The 18,812-nt window shown below is 54.5% G+C and overlaps 1 protein-coding gene across 1 annotated transcript in view; it reads left to right on the top strand.

Moving 5' to 3' along the window:
• The first annotated feature begins 1,171 nt into the window (after positions 1-1,171).
• The window catches only part of TACC2 (transforming acidic coiled-coil containing protein 2), a 116,064-nt gene continuing 98,423 nt past the window's right edge, over positions 1,172-18,812 (top strand). Inside the window, exon 1 of the mRNA XM_054690703.1 lies at positions 1,172-1,250. The gene's annotated coding sequence lies outside the window, so the exon portion shown is untranslated. The remainder of the gene's footprint in view (positions 1,251-18,812) is intronic.

Below are 18,812 nucleotides of genomic sequence, written 5' to 3'. Positions count from 1 at the left end.
GACCTGCTCGCAGGGCCCGCCCCTGCCCAGGGAGCCCCTTCTCCCCAGGAGCACGTTCCAGTGGTGCCTGAGGCTGCCAGGGAGCCCTGCACCCCTGACCCACTTGTGCACACAGGTGCTGCCTGCATCAAGGAAATGCAAAATGCCCTGGGCAGCCAGAGCGCCCCTGAGCCACCTGTTGGGGAAGTGCCAGAAACCCCCCTGGAGCCCGGCTCCCAGCGGGGAGCTGCCAGGGAAGCAGAGGGTGACGTCACTTGGGGCACAGCTGAGACACAGGCACGTGTATCTGATGACCTGGCTGAGACAGGTACTACCAGAATGTTCTCTGGCGAGACCGGTGCCTCAGTGCCTCCAGGCAGCCGTGAGGACCCAGGCTGTGCTGCCGGGTCTCCAGTGATGGAGGCTGCAGCCACTCTGTGCGGGGACAGACCCGCCAGGCGCCAGCAGGCTGAGGAGCAGCCGGCCCCCCAGCACCCTGCTCCTGCGGGGGACCAGAAGGCATGCGTCTCCTCACCTCCAGAACCTGCCGCAACTCGGGACCTGAAGCTGCCAAACCTGGCTGCAGAAGCGCGCCACACCGAAAGGTATTTACAGGGATAAATGCCCATGGAAACGTAGGGGCAGCCCCACCCCAATTTTCAAAGTCAAAGAGATGGCAGTTTTTCAAAAGCTGAGTTTTCCATATGGAATTGTTTCAATTCACCTGCTTACAATCTTCGGGTGTGCTAAGGTTTGGAAATGCGTGTGAGGAACGGGTCGGGGGGGTGCTGTTTGGGTCACATATCTTGTTCCTTTTCTTTGCTCTTGAACTCACTTGACCGAAACTGTTGGAAAAGCGCTCAGGGTTTACTGGCCGACACCGCGCTCTGTGTCAAAGGTTACAGTGAGTCGTGTGTTTTCTGGCGTTCAGATACGTGTGCTTTTGATTCTGGATTTATTGATGTGGAGAAGCCGAGATGATTCAAGAGCATCTCAAAGCCACTGACAACCTGCAGCTATTTATTGTTTCCCGGGGGGTTGGTGACATTTTAATTGGGACGTGGACCTTTCCTATTGGACTTGGCGAGAAATGCCCTTCTGGAATGCACACGAGCCCATCAATTATTCTAATCATTATTCTCTTGACATCATCCTAGGAAGAGCCCTGGGCCTGGCCCGTCCACGTTGCCCTCTGTTCCTGAGGAGGATGTTCCAGATGCCTCTGATGAGGTCATCTCAGTTGAGGCCAGAAGCTCAGGAGGAGCAGAAAGGTCAGTGAAAAGGTGGCTTGGAAAACTTCATACTGCTTACACGCGAGTCCTTAGGAAGAAAGACACAGCCGTTCCCACTCTTTATACTGGCCTCAAGTGCCCGAGCTGGCTAACAGCCCCATTGCTACAAAAGGGATTGAGTGAATTGCTTTCATACCTGAGCTAATATTATTACCTTAAAAAAAAACCAGCTTTATGGAGATGTAATTCACGTACCATGTAATTCACTCGTTTATTGCGTCCAGTTCCATGGCTGCATTCCATCGTGTGTTCATGTAGCTGTGTAACCACCACTGCAATCCATTTTAGGACATTGCCTTGCCCCCCAAAAGAAACCCTGCACTCCTTGAGACATCGTGCCTCGAGTCCCCCATCCACCTCCCTGAACCCTACACCACCACTAATCTAGTTTATTGCCTTTTGAAGCAAAGGGTTCATATAGATTTAATCTCCAAAGCAGGAATGTGTAATCACCCGCAGCAGCCATGCTCCACGGAACAAAGGGCAGACGTAATGTGAACACACTGCTCACCACAGTGTGACGCCTGTTTGTCCTACGGGAGATGCCACCTACGCTTGTGCCCAGGCTGCTGCCTGGGAGTTTCCTTTTGGGGGAGATGGAGATATTGTGGATATAGACTCATCAGGAGCAAGTTTTGTGGTATCCTTAGACCTTAGTTCTGGTGGTGTGTTTGTGTGTGTGTGTGTGTGCACATGTGCATACACACAAGTGGGGCAGGGCTGGACTTTAAATTAGTACCTGTGGCTGGCCAGCGTTTCTACCAAACAGCTGCTGGCACTTCATAAACATTTGATTCATATGATGCACATGCTTAAGGAATGCACGGTCACCTGTTTTTCGCATCTGAGCACTTCCACCGACCCCAGCTGCCTTTCCTGCCCACAAAGTCAGTCCCCCAGTTCAGGGGCAGCGAGAGGTGGGCCTGTGCTGACAGAACAAATGCCAATTTAATCTGCCCGGGTGCTTGTCCCCGCTACTGACTTAGCCCATGTACTTTCGACATTCCCGGTGAAGGTGTAGAAATAATGTCTAAATGTCTCATTGGGAAAATCTTCCCTCTTCCTACAAATGGCCACATTAGCTCCTTCTTGGTGTTGTGTGGCCCTCTTGGAGAGCTCAGCACCAGATGTGGAGTAGTAGTATTTCAAGGCTCAGTCTTTCTATGTTTTCAAATTATAATTTCTAAATTAATGTTAGAAAATATGGAAGGTATCCAAGAGTGTAAAGGAAAAGAGAAAAATCCGCAACCACACCACCTAATCATTGCTGCTATTTATTATTTTTGTTTGTTTTCACCCATGGTTTCCCCTTACGGTCAGAACTCTTTGCAAGCGTCAATCTCAGTAGCTGGAATTGCCTTGTCATGGGATGCTGGGTGGTGGACATTCAGTTTCGTTGTGTTTCTATTCGCTTCGCCCAGTGGAGGGCTTGGGCATGGACTTTTTGACTTGAGAGGTGTCCACCCCATTGGGCAGTGACTGGAGGTCAGCTGGGAGGGTCAGTGCACAGTGAAGACCTGGTGTGAATGCAAGTATAAAACATATCATTAATGATTTTCATATTGATTCTACATAAACCATAATATTTGGATATAGTGGATTAAATATTAATTATGAACTTAATTTCACTTTTTTTCCTGGTTTTTTGATAAGCATCGTTAACTTTTTATTGCAGTGACTGTGGTTTCTGACACTGTATCCCACCTAGGGGAATAGGTTCGCACTTCTTAGATGTGCGTTGCCTCTTTTTCATGTTTTTAAGGTGGCTTCCAAAACAAATTTTTTTTTAAAGATTTACTTATTTATACAAGCACTGGGTACAGGCCAGAGGCGCGGGAGGGTGAGAGGATTCACCAGAGACAGAGCGGGGAACAGAACAGGCAGAAGGACCGAAATACACTGCTGAGGGGAGCAGCGGGTGAGACAGGATAGGTCGGCCGCGCCATGTGGGAATCTCCCTGGCTGGCCAGGATTGAACTGGCACTGCAGAGGCTGCGGACAGCTTCACAGCGCTGCGCTAAATCCGCTGCGCCACCGGGGAGGACCCGGCTTCCAAAACAATTTTAAATCACATTTATGACTTTTGCTTCTGTGGCTTCCAGTCTATTTCTGTTTAGATCATTTTGTTCCAGAACCTGCTTGGCCCTGTAGGGCATGAAGAGGGCGGGCTTCTCCTGTGCCCTGGGATCTGGGGGGAAGGGTCTCCCGCCCTTGCATTGGTAGAGCTTTCTGGAAAGAATTCTGATGGGACTCTCCCCTCCAGCCTGCCAGCTGGGGTGACCTCTCGCTTCTCTCTTATGGGGAATTACAAGGATGACAACACCTGAGCAAATAGCAGCGGATTCCAACTGACCCTTAGTAGATAATCAGGCGTCTCCGGGAAGGTAGCGAGCAGTTTGGTCCAACAGAAATAAGCATGAGTCACAAAAGTAATCTTACATTTTCTGGGAGCCACGTTAAGAAACTAAACTGAAACGGGTAACATTAATTTTAGTAATATATTTTGTTTAACCCAGTAGATCACAAATACTATCATCCCAACATGTAATCAATATCCAAGTTATTTAAGTGTCATTCTACTTCTTTGGAAACTGGACTGTATTCACAACACATCTCAGATTGGACCACCCACATCTGGAGTGAGCCCCAGCGCAGGTGTGGGTGGATGTACCTTAGCCCCTCACAGAGTGCTCACAGATGGGCAGTTAACCAGGAAGACCACCCCTTTTCAAGGGGACCCCAAAGGCCCCCCGACTCTCTGCTTGCCAACGTTGTTGCTACTGGTTTTACGTAGAAGTTGGGAGGCTCCAAGGAGCTGTTCCCTGGGCCTGGGCAGATTCAGAGAGTGTCCGGTCAGGGCCAGGTGCTCGCTTGTCCTGGGAGGGCAGTTGTTACGCGAGCAGGTGAAATTCAACAGCGGTCTGGGGCAAGTGGGCTGCAGACTTCAGTATCATCTGTGGGGAACTGGGGTGGTGCTGAAGCTCAGAGCAGGGGCTTCCGACTCACACCCCAGCTCAGGCCCCATCCGGTTACATGCCCTCAGCTTTTCCACTTGTCGAGTGGCAGTGACGACTCAACCTTCCTGGCAGAGTTGCTCTAAGGGCACTGAATTTGGGCATGTTTGAGCTGGGTGGTCGGGCGGTCCCCGATCACATTAGCCCAGGGCTTCCCCGTGCAGCAAATGGAGTGGCTACCGCTTGTCCTCGAGGAGACTATCCCGCCGTGGGGCTTCCCACCTGACTTGCTATCTGTCTCTTCTACTACTGAAATCTGTGTCTGCTAAAAAATCCTTAATGAGGGCAGAAAGTGAATTCTTTCTGGTCCCTGCTGTGCAGCCCACAGAGATCTGCTTCAAGTTAAGAAGTGGAGATTGTTTGATTGAAAATCTTCCGTGTCTCTCACTGGCTGCCATGTTGCCTTCTAATGCAACATAAAAATATGGTTTGAGCCGCCACAGAGAAGAGCAAAGCAAACCCTGGTCGTCTGCTGACGAGCTGCTATGCAGCGATTGAATTTTGAAGATTCTGCTGACTTGAATAGAACTGATTCACCAGATCAGATTCAATATCCAAGAAAATATCTCTTTTCTACCCTCCTGACAGCATAGTTTGATAACTCAGTCTAATACACATGCAGATGCAGGAGGCACACACAAGAATGTTTATGGCTTTATTCCCGACTTTTGAAGTTAGATGGGCACTGCTGGTGGGCCGGGGTGCCCATGGCTTTGCTTACCCCCACCACACACCCAGGGGCCCGTGGGCACCGGCTCTGGGCAGCAGGAGCTGGCAGGCGGCTCGCTGGCTTCTGCCCACTGTCTTGTCTCTGCCATAGCAGCCCCAGGCCGCAGACTGCCTCCCTGTCTGTTCAGCTTCTCTAGAAGAGGCTTGAAGTGGGTTCGACTTTGCCCCAGCTGACTCTCCCACATGAATGCTAAGTCTAGATTTTGGTGTTTTGCTTATGCACCATGGAGAGCCAGACACAGCTCTGGACATCGCCCAGCTGGTTTTTGCTGAATGTTTATTTCAGGGGGTCTTTGCTTTTTCTTTTTCCATTTGGTGAAACGATTGGAAAGGTGTCATTTTCAATTATTAGTGCTTCTTGAAGGAATTAAATGATTCCCAGATGCTCAGGGTCTTAGTGTAGACAGAGACTAGATCCTGGGTGGGAATGGGGGGAGCTTTGAGATGGAGAGCAGGGGCGTCTTGCCAAGGAAGTCCTGGCCCCACCTGACAGCAGGGCTGGCTGCTTCTCGCCCTTCCTCCCACGCTTTGTTCCCACTCTGTCTCTGTTTCTTCCTTTTCTGCCCTCCTCCCTCCACAATTACCAGCTGTGACACCCTGTCTTCGAAGTTCAGAGTAAAGTTTTAGAGGATGATTGCAGTGTATAAATTAAGGAAAAGAAAAACATTGCCCAAGCAGTGTCTCCGGCCCATGAAGCCAGGACCCCAGCGTGTCCCTCTGCACCCCCAAGATTCCCTCGTTTTGATGGTATCGGTTGTTTCATCACTTTACACTTGTTTTTGTTTTGTTTTGTGTTTGACAAATGCTGGCCATTGCAGGGCTGTAAGTCTGGTGCTCCTCACCCGCTGAGCAATTTCTTCCCCATGGAGACAGTAGCCTTGGTCAAGACCCATTCACACCCCACAGCATCGCCCTGGCTGTGCTGCCTTAGATAAGCAGCTAACATTCCAACCCTCACTTTCCCTGTCTATAAAATGGGGGAAACTGCCCTTCCTTGGTAGGGTTGGAATCTGGATAAAATTGAAAAATTTCCCAAGCATCTATTATAATATCTGATATATGCCTGGCATGTAATGCTTGCCATATGTATTTTAAAAATGATAACCACTATTATAATGTAAATGTATTTCTTGAAGAGCACCCTGGGATTGAGCAAGAGGGAGAAAGGTCTCATGGTCTCCATATGAAATGCAACCAGGACAGGAAGCCGCAGCCCTCTGACCATCCTGCGCCCCTATTTCTGCCTGTCAAAGGGGTTCCAGTAACCCCGTTGGGCCTGCAGGGAGCTTGCTCCAGGTTCCAGGGCACGTAGGAGGTGGACGGTCCAGACCACGTGGGTGGAGATTATCATCAACAGTTCCCTCATTGTGAGGCATCATGTGTAAAAGTCTGAGGACCTTTTTAAATGTAGCCTTTATATGCTGACCTTTTGTGTTCCATCATTAAAACAAATTCCTTTAGAGGTGACTCTGTCCTTTGGAAGAACGCCCCATCACTTGGGAAGGCTGCTTTATGAGGTGCCCTCACAAAGGGGGCAGTGGAGCCCGTTCCTGGCTCAGGTGCTGGCTTCCAGCTCCTCTGGGTTTCTGGGCCTCGGGCCGGTGGCCTCCATCTCGCTGCCCCTGAACCCAGCGGGAGAGCTGCTCCCTGCCACTTGGAAATCCAGGGCCAGTTTCAGGGTAAGATGGTGATTTTCCAAATGAATGTGTCCAGACTGACCTGGCTCCTGTCCCTGAACCTCTCATTACTGCTACTGGCGGAAGCCACTGCATTCGACCTGGATTCGGCTTTGTTTCAGCAGCGGTGTGTGAGAAATGGACATTCGTGCACAGGCTGTTGAGAGTTGTATCTTGCGGAAGTTTGGAGTAGGAAGGCAGGAAGGCGCTAACTGGCAGCTGACTTGCCACTGATTCTAGCGCTCAGAATTCTGTGGACCTTTCTCAAGAGCCTAGAAGTAGCTTGAGGGAGGCTAGTGTTGCTGAAAAACATTCTCTCTGGTGTGGAAGGGTCCTGCTCAGGCATCAAGGAGCCATTGTGGGGGGGGTGGTGCAGAGTCATCTGTAATACACCCAATCTTCATTCTTCTCAAGAGTATTATAGTACTGTAATTATAATTATAGTATTATTTCAGCTCGAAATAATACCCCCAACAAACTGGCATGTCCTGGGGTGGGATCCTTGTCCTAAGCACATCCATCTGGTAAGGAGGCCCTGAAGAACCCAGTCTAGCCCTAACCCAGTCTAGCACCAACCCTCGCTGAGCACCCCCCTGTGGCCACATCTACAAGATGCTTCCCCTGCCCCCAGGCCTGGGAGGGAGCCAAAATGGGTCCACCACAGAGACTGGTTTTCCAGTCGCTGTATCTCTTCTGTTCTTGTTCTGAAAGCTAGCACAGGGGAAAGAGATTATGGGTGTGTGGTGCCAGGAGTCCCCTGCCAACTGCACCCCAGCCTTCCCTTTCTTCTGCAGTCCTGTTAAGGCATCCAGCACTAAATATTTTAACAGACTGCTGATTCTAACATAGACTACACAAGAATTCTGTTCTAGGGAAGGTGCTGGAACGGGCTGATTACTGATATTCTGCTCTTTCCTTTTGCAAATCAGGCAGAAGGTGTTTGGGAATAAACATCTCAGGGGAGGGCATGTCTGTGCCCTGGGGATGGGTGGGCAGGTTGAGCCAAAAGAGGGTGGCAGTGCCCAGGGCACTCGTGTCAGTGCTGAGCTCTCTTGGGCCAACAGCACCCCCAGAGGGTGGGGGGAAGGGAAGCAGGACCCTGAATTTGTCCTAGTTGATGGAGAAGGGCGAGGGGAGGAGGCAACAGAAACGAGGTTGAGGGTGAAATCAGGCAGGAGGGAGGGTACTTGCTGGGCAGGCTGGAGCACAACTCTCACCCCCATGTTGGGTGGTCACGCCTAGGCTTCTTCCCATCAGAAAGGAGCTGAGCATCCAGGACGCTCTGGACACAGGGTCCCCCTCTGGGGAGAGGGTTGGGGTAAATAGGAGATGGGCTTATTGACTCCCAGCCCCGAGCTCAGGGACCAGGCTGCTCACCAGCTCCTGCCTGCTCACGTCATGCCTTCAGGGATCAGGCCTGGGTGTTGTGACCCCTGATCCTGTGTCCCAGGTGTTTGCTCAGGTGGCATGGACGGTCGTCTCTGGAGAGGGGATGTCTTTGCCCCTGGCCAAGAAAGTCAGTCCCGATCTTGTTCCTTTGGGAACATTAATTTTGGGGCTCTTGGTTCCCCAGAAGTTGATACTCAGAGTGGCACACACAGGCACCCCTTAAGCACCTGCTGAATCATTCAACCCCATTCGCTCTCAGGGGAGTTCGAGACTTCCTGTCCTTGAAAGCCAGGTCAGACAGTTGGCCGGGTCTCCTTCCAGCTCTGCCTGTGGGCGCTGGAACCCCGGGTGCACCCCTGAGCCTCGTAAGCCTGTTTCCCCAGCTGAGAAATATGTATGATGGGGGGGTCCTCCACATAGCGGAATTACAGAGATAACATGTAAAATGACACGTGTAAAAAGCTTAGTGAGTCCTGCCCTGGCTTGGAAACACGTCCGTGTTGGGGTCGGGGCAATTATTTTGTTGTTCCCATCAGAAGAAGGACACGGCGAGGTGGGCTCCTGGTAAGCACTTGTGCTGGACACATGGGCGAGTTGAAATTACCTGATGTTCCTTTGCATCTGCCGCCCTGGAGTCTGTGGAATGTGCCACTGCCCTCTCTGGCTGCCTCCCATCCCAGAGCCACCAGCCTCCCACCAGGGGGTGACCTCAGTGTTGCAATCTTGTATTTGATGCAAGCAAGGTCAAGCCATCTGGCACAGAGGGGTGGGGGGAGCATTCTCTTCCTTGTGGAAACTAGGGCTTTGGGGTTAACCTCTTGCCAAGAAAGGCCGCGAAGAGGCTGCAACCTAACATTTGTGGGAGGCAGTGAGTGCTGGTGTGGGTGAGCCCAGCGGGGCGCCCTCAGGGACGTGCCAGCTCTGAGCGCCTCTCATGGGACCTGATGGCGCTGACCATCTTGGCACGACATTTTGAGCTGCCAGCCCATCCCCGCCCTCCTGGAGAAAAGGATAGGGCTCAGTGTTGCCAGCCCCTCCCTGCAAACAACCAAGGAGCTGGTATGAAGCATGTGTGGCCAGGGCTGGCAGAAAGGGGGAAGTTGGGGGAGAGAAGAATGCTAAGCTGGGGTTTGAGGTCTCGTTTCAGGCCCCGCTGCATTCTGGCCACCCGTGAGGGGCGTCTGCGGCAGAGGCTGCTCTGGCTCCGGGGCCCTGGCAGCCGGGATGGGTCCCACCTCGCGCTGGCTCGGGCATTCAGAGTCATGAAATACCAAAGCCAGAAGGACCTTCAGGACCTCCAATCTCCTTTTCTGCCCGGGTCTCTGAGAAGCCTGAGACGCAGAGAGGGCGTGTGATGTCCTTAAGGCCACACAGCTGCTCAGGGAGTCCCCGCCCGGCCTCACGGTGAGCGTGGTTTTTCCGGCCACAAGCTCTTTTCAACAAAGCCCCGGACTCTTGATGAGCAAGTGGCACCTTTGCCTGTGCCCAGGGGAGCCTGCTAGGAGCTGACCTTACAGACGTGTTCTGGAGGTGACGGGCGTCAAGTAATCTGGTCCCCGGTGTGTGTCTGAGAAAGCTAACCCCAGAAGACTTGCTCCAGGTTATTTTTGCAAAATGAATTTAGCTGCAGCCTCTGTGCCAGGGCTAATCTTGGCTTGTGGCCGATAGTATTTGCTGTCGGATTACAGGAAAATCACTAACAAGAGCAGCTGGCTCGCCACTCTGATGCACCAGGATTGGGGGCGTGTGTGGATGCTGAGGGGCAGGGCGGTCTCGAATCAGAGCTAAACAGGAGAAAGTTCCACTGTCACTTGTGTTTCCTCTCCGTCCCGCCAAGGGTGCCCTTGTGGGTGATTTATTTTGGAAAGCATCAGAAGTTACGACCGTTGGCTTCTAGTACAGAGCTGGGCCACGAATCCGTGGGAGATGTGAGGCTCCTCTGCAGGGTTTCGTTTTTGCATGGAGATGGGAAGTTGACATGTTAGAAACTCCCAGGCTGTTAAATTGATGTCTCTGCCTGGTCTTTGGATTATATTCTGCCTTCAGTGGAGAGTAACGATCCAGTTAAAAAAGGAGAGTAGAACTGTCGCCCTCCCACCCCGCCACCCCCAGTGAGGGGGAATCTCGGCTGTTCAGATGCTCCCTTTGCATCGTGCTCTTGAGAACTGCTACTGACCCTGACGCATGGGCTGCCCGAGTCCAGTGAAGGCTATTTTATGTCTTCACTTCTAAATCCCTTTCCTTTGGCATAAACATGAGGGGGAAGGTGTAAGGCAGCGGCAGCCCAGCTTTAAAGGACTGGAGCCAGGAGCTCCGGCGGGGCTGAGAAATGTCTGACAGACAGACCCCCAGCCTGTCCCCAGGTGCCCCCTCTGTCTGCCTTGCCTTTCGGGGACCACAGGGGCTCAAGCAAATGCTGTGCCTGGGAAACTTTCTCCACCCTCCCATTCCCCAGGAGCCTTCCCTCACCCGCCAAGTATCTCGAGTGCTTGCAGGCCTGACCACAACTGGAAGTCAGAGGTAAACAAATCAGTTCGTCAGAGGGATTTCATCCCCAAGACTTAGGTGTTCTGAGCCAAAGAGATCTGGGCTCAAATTTGTCACTTATTCATCACAGGAGTTTAGACAATTTACTTAATGGCTTGAGGTCTCGATTTCCTCATCTGTAAAGTGAGTACAAAATTAGCATCTGCCTCATGAAGATCCAGTGTAATTATGTCTTTTCCAGGGCTAGAGGGTGGGTCCCTGAGGTCATTTACTCAAAGGAGAAAGAACCTGTTGGCCAGGTCAGTCCAGCGACACGACAATATCACTGTGGGTATAAACCCTCCACTCATTCACCCAAAGTGAGGCCTCCCACACAGAGGCCCTGGGCTGGGTGCTCTGGGAAGGTTTCTCTCCTCACACTGCGGCTGGGTAGTGGTTGGGGAGCACCGTCCTGGGCAGGCCAGGTGTTCAGCACATCTCCCAAGTCATCACAATCAGAAGTCTCCAGATGCTGCCAAGGGTCCCCTGGTGGCTGAACTGCCCATTCAGAGCCCGGAGAGGGTGTGCCCCTCACAATGCCGTTGCTGGGACTCCACACCCGGTGTGTGTGGGAGCCCAGGACAGGCAGTCTCGGGTCCTGCCGCAGACCTGTCGAGTCCAAACAGGCATCAGAACCAGGAGCTCGCCAACTTTTGTGTTCTTTAGAGTTTGGGAGACTGCTGGGTTCACGGCTACCCTGGGAGTGGTGAGGGCCCAGTGCACTGTGCTCAGCCTTGGCTGGACACTGAGATCTCCCAAGGGCTTTAAAAAACTCTGATGCCTGCGCGTTGCCCCCAGAGTTTCCGGTTTAACTGATATAGGCTGTGGCCTGGCTATAGGGAATTTTACATGTCCCCATGGTGAGTCCACTGTGCAGCAAAGTTTGCAAACCGCTGGTCTAAGGGCCAGGGAAGCAAGTCAAAGACTCAGCCTTTAGATGTGTATTTGCCTGCTGGGATGAGCCACAGAGGTGATCCTTACTGTCCTGCAGTTGGACCTGAGTCCTGCAGCCAGCCCCCACCCCAGCCCATCCAGCCCTCCCAGTACCATGGTGCTGTTACCAAATGTTTTCTTTTTTAAACATTGCTCTGGTGTCATGCAGACACCCAGCTCTGCCTCCTGGAGATGATTGTTTCCCGCTCAGGAAGGCAGAACAGCAGGACTTGCTTCCTTCTTGGTTCATGACTTAAATTAGAAGACCAAGTTCAAATGCGGCCCCTGCAGAACAAGTCCAAGCAATGCAGGCCTGTGTGTGAAGTGGGCTCTGAGTGTGCTGAAGGACAATTTCAATGCCACCTCTAGAAATTCTGGATGAGGCTGAAAGTCATGTGGGAAGCGGCCTATCCCCACTTCGGGTTTATATTTTGGGTTCAGATCAGACTGACATTCCATCTTAGCATGGGCAGAGGTAAAGGCTGAATGTTCTGGAGCCCCGAACTCTGCGTATAAATACTTTTCTTGCCTTTCTGATAAGTTTTGCTGGGTTGTAGTTCAGGAATGTACCTCGCTGCTTGGACAGACTTGTGGAATGTGAAGACTGAGCCCAAAGCAGTGATACCTTCTAGAAAAACAGCAGCCTCAGAGTTCACTAGGGGAGTGGCTGGAATATCACTAACGCGAGAGCTGATTGCACATGTCCTGGAGTGGGCCCTGGGCTCCCCAAGGCATATTCTTCTGCTGATGTGGTCACGAAGAGTGGGTGAAAATAGCCCAGGTTGTCCCTAAGTACTCCTGGATGGGCCAGGCGTTTGGGTTTCTGGTGGGTGAAGACCTGAGAGATGCCTCAAGGAACAGGGTTGGGGAGAGGCAGGACTCTTGTGCCAGGAGAAGGGTGGTGGGTGGGCCATGGGAAGGGGGCCGAGTGGCCAATAGGGAGACTCAGCGCACCACACATGGCTCCCGGCACACACAGCGCTCAGCTCTTGGCACATGGCACTGAGCACTCAGCACTCAGTAGCTTGGGTGGGCAACCATCTCCAGGTGTCAGAGCTGGGGAAGGCTGGAGTTTCTACCTGGAGGAGACCACATTTTGTTTCAATAAAAGCTCATGGACGTTACCGTTTAAAATAGCACCAAGTCCGGGCCTCCCCGGTGGCGCAGCGGTTGAGCGCTGGGTTGTGAAGCTGCCTGCAGCCTCTGCGGCACCGGTTCGATCCCCGGCTGCTCCCCGGCCACCGGAGGAGGGTCCCCCATGGCGCGCAGACCTCTCCTGCCGCCCGCTGCTCCCCTCAGCAGTGTACTTCGGTCCTTCTGCCTGCTCTGCTCCCCGCTCTGGCTCTGGCTCTGGTGAATTCTCTCACCCTCCCGTGCTTCTGACTGTACCCAGTGCTTGCATAAATAAATAAATAAATCTTTTTTTTTTTTTTAATAAATAAATAAATAAATAAATAAAAATAAAATAGCACCAAGTCCTCGTGGTCCCTGGTAATTAATGCAGGTGACCACGAGTACTCTCCAGAAGGTATTCTCCACAAGGGCAAAGATTGTGTCTCCTCCGTCCTGTGCCTGTCTGTCAGCCCCGAGACGGAGCTATTACCCAGCCGGGCTCACGACACATGGTTGAAGGACAATCCAGGCTTATCACGCGCTACGGGCACAGTGAGTCCTCACTTAGCATTGAGGAAACCGCGACTTTGAGCAAAATGATGTAGGACGAAACCAATTTGACCCCAGGCTAATTGATATAAACAAGAGTTAAGTCCCCGTCGTGTATTTCTGGTCACAAAAATATCACAATATCCTTCCAAATAAAGACCCTAAATACTTTTGACAGGAAACAGTTATTTGTGTTTGTTCATTTTCCAGTTTATTCCAGTTCAGGGTGCGAAGGCACACTCTTCTCTCTACTTAAGTTTTTTAAGGCCTCCCTCAGACACCTGCTCGGGCAGCCCCCAGCCGTTGGGCCGGGTGTGTCACTCTCCTCGTGGGATCTCAAGTTGGATTCTAGGATTTTTTTCCTATAAAGCTTTTTTCCCTGATAAAGTCATTTTATTTTCCCCTCTTTTCTGTAAACAAAATCTTATGTGAATCCAAAGACGGGCAGACAGCAGGTGCTGTGGGTGTCACCCAGGTAGCCTGGAGGATGATTTCAGAAACCTGAGGACCCTGGAGATGGTTTAACAGTTTTGCTCCCAGGCAGGCATTGCTGAAAACACTCACGCTGATCACATTTCTGTGGGGGTCTTGACCTTGTACTCACGGAAATCCTTACAGTGTAAAGATTCAGCCATGGGTGTCATTGCTAAGGCACTGGCTGCCCACAGTGCATCTCTTTCTGTAGATCCCGGGCATCCCAAGACGGAGGCACAAGCCTGCGTCTTCCACCTCTGTACCTGTGCTGTGTGGTTACCCTGGTCTGGGGCTGGGGAGGAGCCACATGTGGGGATTTCAGGCTTACTGTCCCGGCAGCCTCTGACTTTGGCTAGGAAGGGGCTGTGTGGATTGATTGAGTTTCTGGGGTGGGTGGATCTCAGCAAGATGGCAGGCTGTGAACCTCGGTCCCCTGTGATGTGGGGAACCCTTGATTTATCTAGTGAGTATATCCCGCCCTGGATCACGGCTCTGCTGAGAGCTGACAGCACAAAATCATCATGCTTGATCTTGGGAAGACTTCAGACTTCATTGGGGGGCGGGGGGGTCTAAGCTTTTCTCAGTCCTGTTTCTCCTGCACTGGAGGATCTTAGGCTCTGCAAATATACCCAGAATCCAAGATATTTTCAGAAAGCCCTGCATAAGGGAGATTAAATCACGGTATTAAGTATACAGTGCTACTGCTGCTGTAATTAATGACCACGTTTGTGGCTTAAGGCAATGTAAATTAATTTTCTTATAGTTCTGTAGGTGAGACATGGGACATGGGTTGCACTGGACTAAAATCAAGGCATCAGCGGGGCTGTTTCTTTCTGGAAGTTCTCAGGACAAATCCCTTACCTTGCCTTCTCAGGCGGGAGAGGCGACCCACGTTCCCTGGCTCCTGGTGCCCTAACTCTAGTTGCAAAGCCAGCTGGGCATCTCCCTGAGTCTGCTTCTATAGCCACCCATTCCTCTGGCTCTTCCTCTTCCCTTTCCAGGGACCTTTGTGATTATAAGGGGGTCTGCCTGGAGACTCTCCCTATTTTAAGTTGCTGGTTAGCAACCTCCATTCCATCTTTCCTGTCAATTCCCTATGCCATGTCAATTAAGCATAGTGGTTCTTTCGTGCGTGGTGAAGGTAAGCATCTGGGAACAAGGGAGGGGCTCTTTCATGAGAAGCGGATGGCACCTCAAATTCATCTTAGTTCCTTGCCAAACAGGAATGCTTGAGCTTTCAATGTGGTGAGTGGGGTATGCTTGCTTGTATTTTTTTTTAATTTTTGAAATTATTTATTCATGTATACAAGAACTGGGGTACAGGCCAGAGGTGTGGAGGGTGAGACAGTGGGGAACAGAAAAGGCAGACTGACTGAAGCACACTGCTTGAGGGGAACAGCGGGTGAGTCAGGAGGGGTCTGCTGCGCCATTGTGGGTAGCTCCCTGGCTGGGGATCAAACTTATGCTGCAGTGGTTGCAGAGAGCTTCATAGGTTGCGTCTTAACCCCTTGCACCACCAGGGAGGCCCCTGTTTGTATTTTTCAACCATAAGTGGGTATGACCAGGGTTTAGGGCACAGGACACAGAAGACCCGGGCATTTCAGTTTTCACTTCACTAGTAGCTGAGGGTCCATTTGAACAAATCAGCCTGTTTGGGCCTCAGTTGTCACATTTGTGAAATGGGTACATCCTACTATACCAATGAGTCCCAGATAAACATGTGAACAAGGAACCTACTTAAATTTCCATCAGAAATGTGACTCATAGACGCATGGTGCAAGGCAATAAAAGTCTTTATTCTACAGAGAATTCACATTTGGGGCCACTGAGCCCTGCACATGTGTTCCTTTAAGAGGAGGGAAGGAAGCGTTGAGTCATTTATGAATCTCTCGCCCTTTGGTCCCGAGTATGTAAAATATAGCAAAGCTTTCTGGGGCCTAAACTTATAGGAGGCCTGGCTCCAAGGGTTCTCTTGATTGGGGCCTAGATATAGAAATTGCCAGAGAAAGGTGATATATTAAGGTAAGTGCCACTCCGGGGTCTGAGGTAATGTTAGCGAGCCTGGCCCTGAAGAGGAAGAGGCAGCACCAAACCACCACCAAACAGAAACACACACCCGAGCGGCCAGGGCGCACAGCGGTCTGCCTTCCCCTGCCTGCTGCAGAGGGTGCAGACGGCCCGGGACTAGCCGGCCACAAGCTCTGCAAACTGCAGAGCGCAGCGCCCTCTAAGCACCTGTGGCGGAGCAGCCTTAGCCAAGGCAGGTGGACAAAAAGAAGGGTCTGAGTTTGGCTCTAGGAACTGAGGCGCCTTTGCACCCCCAGCCCTCTCTGAGGCCCGTCTCCCGGCCTCCTCCCGACGCCCAGCGGGCGCGCGGGGACCGCAGAGGCCGGGTCGCCCGCGGGTACTCGGCGCCCCGCTCCTGTCGCACGCGGGCGCCTTCCCCGCGATGCCCCGCGCGGTGGAAAGCGCCGTGGAAAAGCGCGCCGCTGTCACCAGGGGCCATGACCCAAGGCTCCTGCGAGGAGTCGGCCGGGCCCTGCGCGGGGCGGCCCGGGGCGCGTGGGGCTGCGGGTCCCGCGGGCGCGGCGGCTGGGGGCGCGTGGGTGCGCCCGGGGCGCGGCGGGCCCCGCGCATTCCTGGCCCGGGCGGAGAGCGCGGCGGCCCCCGAGCAGCTGGCTGCGCCCGGCCGCCGCGGAGCCGGGGCTGGGGGAGGAGCCTGGCCCGCCGCCGCGCTCTCCCAATCATTGGCCTTTTGTGCTGCAACTTTGCCCGAGCCCTTCGGGGAGCCGCGCCGCCCCGCGCCCGCCCTGCGCCGTTGCCCCGGGAAAGTTTGCGTCCGCGGCCGAGCGCTGGAGGCTCCGCGCCGCCCCGCCGCGGGCCTGGAGCTCCCCGGCGGCTCGGGCTCCTCCGGCCGCCGCGCCCCGGGAGGAAGGCGGCCCCGCCGGGCCGGCCCCGAGCCGGTGAGTGCGCGCGGCAGGCGGGGGGGCGCGCGGGCGGGACGCGCTCGGGCCCCGGGACCTTGGCGGCCAGACAAAGGCGCCGGGCGGGAGCTCCAGCCGGGGTCGCCGAGGGGACGGGGCGGAGACGCGCCCCGTGCCCCGCTCCGAGCGGGTCTGCGCGGGGGCCGGGCGCTGCCAGGCCCGCTCCGTCGGGGGCACCGGGCGGGTCTGCGCCAATGGTCGGGGCGCGCGCCGGCCGCGGGGAGCCCCGCCCGCGCCAGGTCAGTGCCGGGTCCTCGCCCACCCTGGGGGCCCGCGACTGCTGTTGGGGTCCGAGCCTGTGCCCGGGCCCCCGACCGGGCTGGGGCGCCCGCCGTGGCCCCGGGGCGAGGCGCGCGGCCGACGGGGCCCGGGGCGGCTCTCGTGGTCCCGCCCGGTCACGCGGGGGCGTCCCGGGCCGGCCGCTGCGGCGCGCGTCAGCCGGAGACTCCGCGCTGGGTTTCCTTCGAGTTTGGGACTTTTAAATTCTCCAGGAGTTACGTCAGCCCGGCCGGCGCGCTCGGGCTGGGGCGCAGCACGTGACCCGCCGCCCCGCGGCCCCGAGCCCCCCCCCCGCACCCCCCTCCCCGCGTCCTCCCTGCCCGCCGTCCGGCCAGGGCGCGGGGACGCGCCGGAGCGCACGGCCCAGGGCGCGGGGGTGTCGCTCAGGCTGTGGCTCCCGAGCGCGGCGCACCCTCGCGGGGTCCGTGTTGTCCCGGCCTCTGTCAAGTGCCGGGCCAGGAACACGCCTGGCGGCTAAGATACCCCTAAAGTAGACGTGGGGAGGAAATCGTGCCCCCCCCGCCCTGATCTCACTGGGCGGTGGAGACGGACGCGGAGCTCGGGGAGGGCGCGGGCCGGGGCGCGCGAGGCTGTGGGTGTGCGCCCCGCGCGTGAGCTGCGCTTGCGACGGCCTCGGGCGGGGACTCCGGGGTCCAGCGCAGGTTCGAGTCTGGTTTCCGCCGAGGAAGGGGCGGCTCTGTGGACGGGGGACAACTCTGTTCCTCTGTCGCTGGGCTTCCCTCGGGGGGTCACCCTCCAAAGCGGCTGTCGTGCTGTTTGGAAATGTCTCCTCTGCGCCCCAGTCCTGAGGCGGAGTTTCTTCAGTGGTTTTCATTCATTCAGATTCACGTGTGTATTTCCAGACTTACAAGATGTTTGTGGGGTGCCCCTTTTGACAGCAGATGGAGTGGGAGGCAGGACTTTGTACAAGGGAAGGTTTGGAGAGTGACCTGTGTCCCTGCTGCTTGAGCTCTGCCCTCCCGGGGTCTGGTGGGGATTACCCCCAGAGAATGGGGCCTGCTGTGCTGGGCAGGCGAGTGGGGTGGGGGGAGGGCCCCTGGGACTCCCTCTCACAGGCTGTGCCCCCCACCCCCCATGGGGCCTTCTCCTCCAGGACAGGTGGAGCCGGGCCTAGGTCAGGTCTGCCCTCCCTGGGAGCCGCCCTCAGTTGCCACAGCCTCTTCTTTGGCTCCTGCACTGTCACTAGTCCCTCATCCGAAGTTCCTGCCCAGGGCCTCCCTGGTGGTGGCGCAAGGGGTCAAGCAATGCACGATGAAGCTCTCTGCAGCCTCTGCAGCACGAGTTCGATCCCTGGCTGGCCAGGGAGCAACCCACATGGCGCAGCAGACCTTGCGTGCCTCGCCCGCTGCTCCCCTCAGCAGTGGATTTCAGTCAATCCACCTGTTCTGTTCCCCACTCTGTCTCTGGTGAATCCTCTCATCCCCCGCATCTCTGGCCTGTACCCCAGCTCTTGTATGCATAGATAAATAAATCTTTAAAAAAAAAAAATAAAAACAACAAAGTTCCTGCCCACGGGTCAGGTAGTCCTGGCACCGTGGAATGGGACCCACATGGGCATTGGCGCCTGTGGAACTGGGGCCCAGCTCACTCCCTCTGGAAACCAAAGGAAATTGGCCACTGGGCACCCCCCTTCATCACCATCCTTTCTCCCTCTCCTCCCCTCTCTCTCACTGTCCTTGCACACTCAGAATATTTTCACTGAAAACGGAGACGAGGAAGTCTAGGACATTGATCAGGGTCACAGGTCAAGGTGGGACTCGAACCCAGGTCCTGCGGACACCTGGCCTGTTATTCTTCACCCGAACTGCCAGCGGCTCTGTTCCAGAGGGCCTGGGGGCTTTGGAGAGCCTGGAG

The sequence above is a fragment of the Talpa occidentalis genome, unplaced genomic scaffold (genome assembly GCF_014898055.3).
Source record: "Talpa occidentalis isolate TD23 unplaced genomic scaffold, MPIMG_talOcc4v2.1 talOcc4.8, whole genome shotgun sequence".
NCBI classification, from domain to species: Eukaryota; Metazoa; Chordata; class Mammalia; order Eulipotyphla; family Talpidae; genus Talpa; species Talpa occidentalis.
This window is presented reverse-complemented; position numbering and strand designations above follow the sequence as displayed.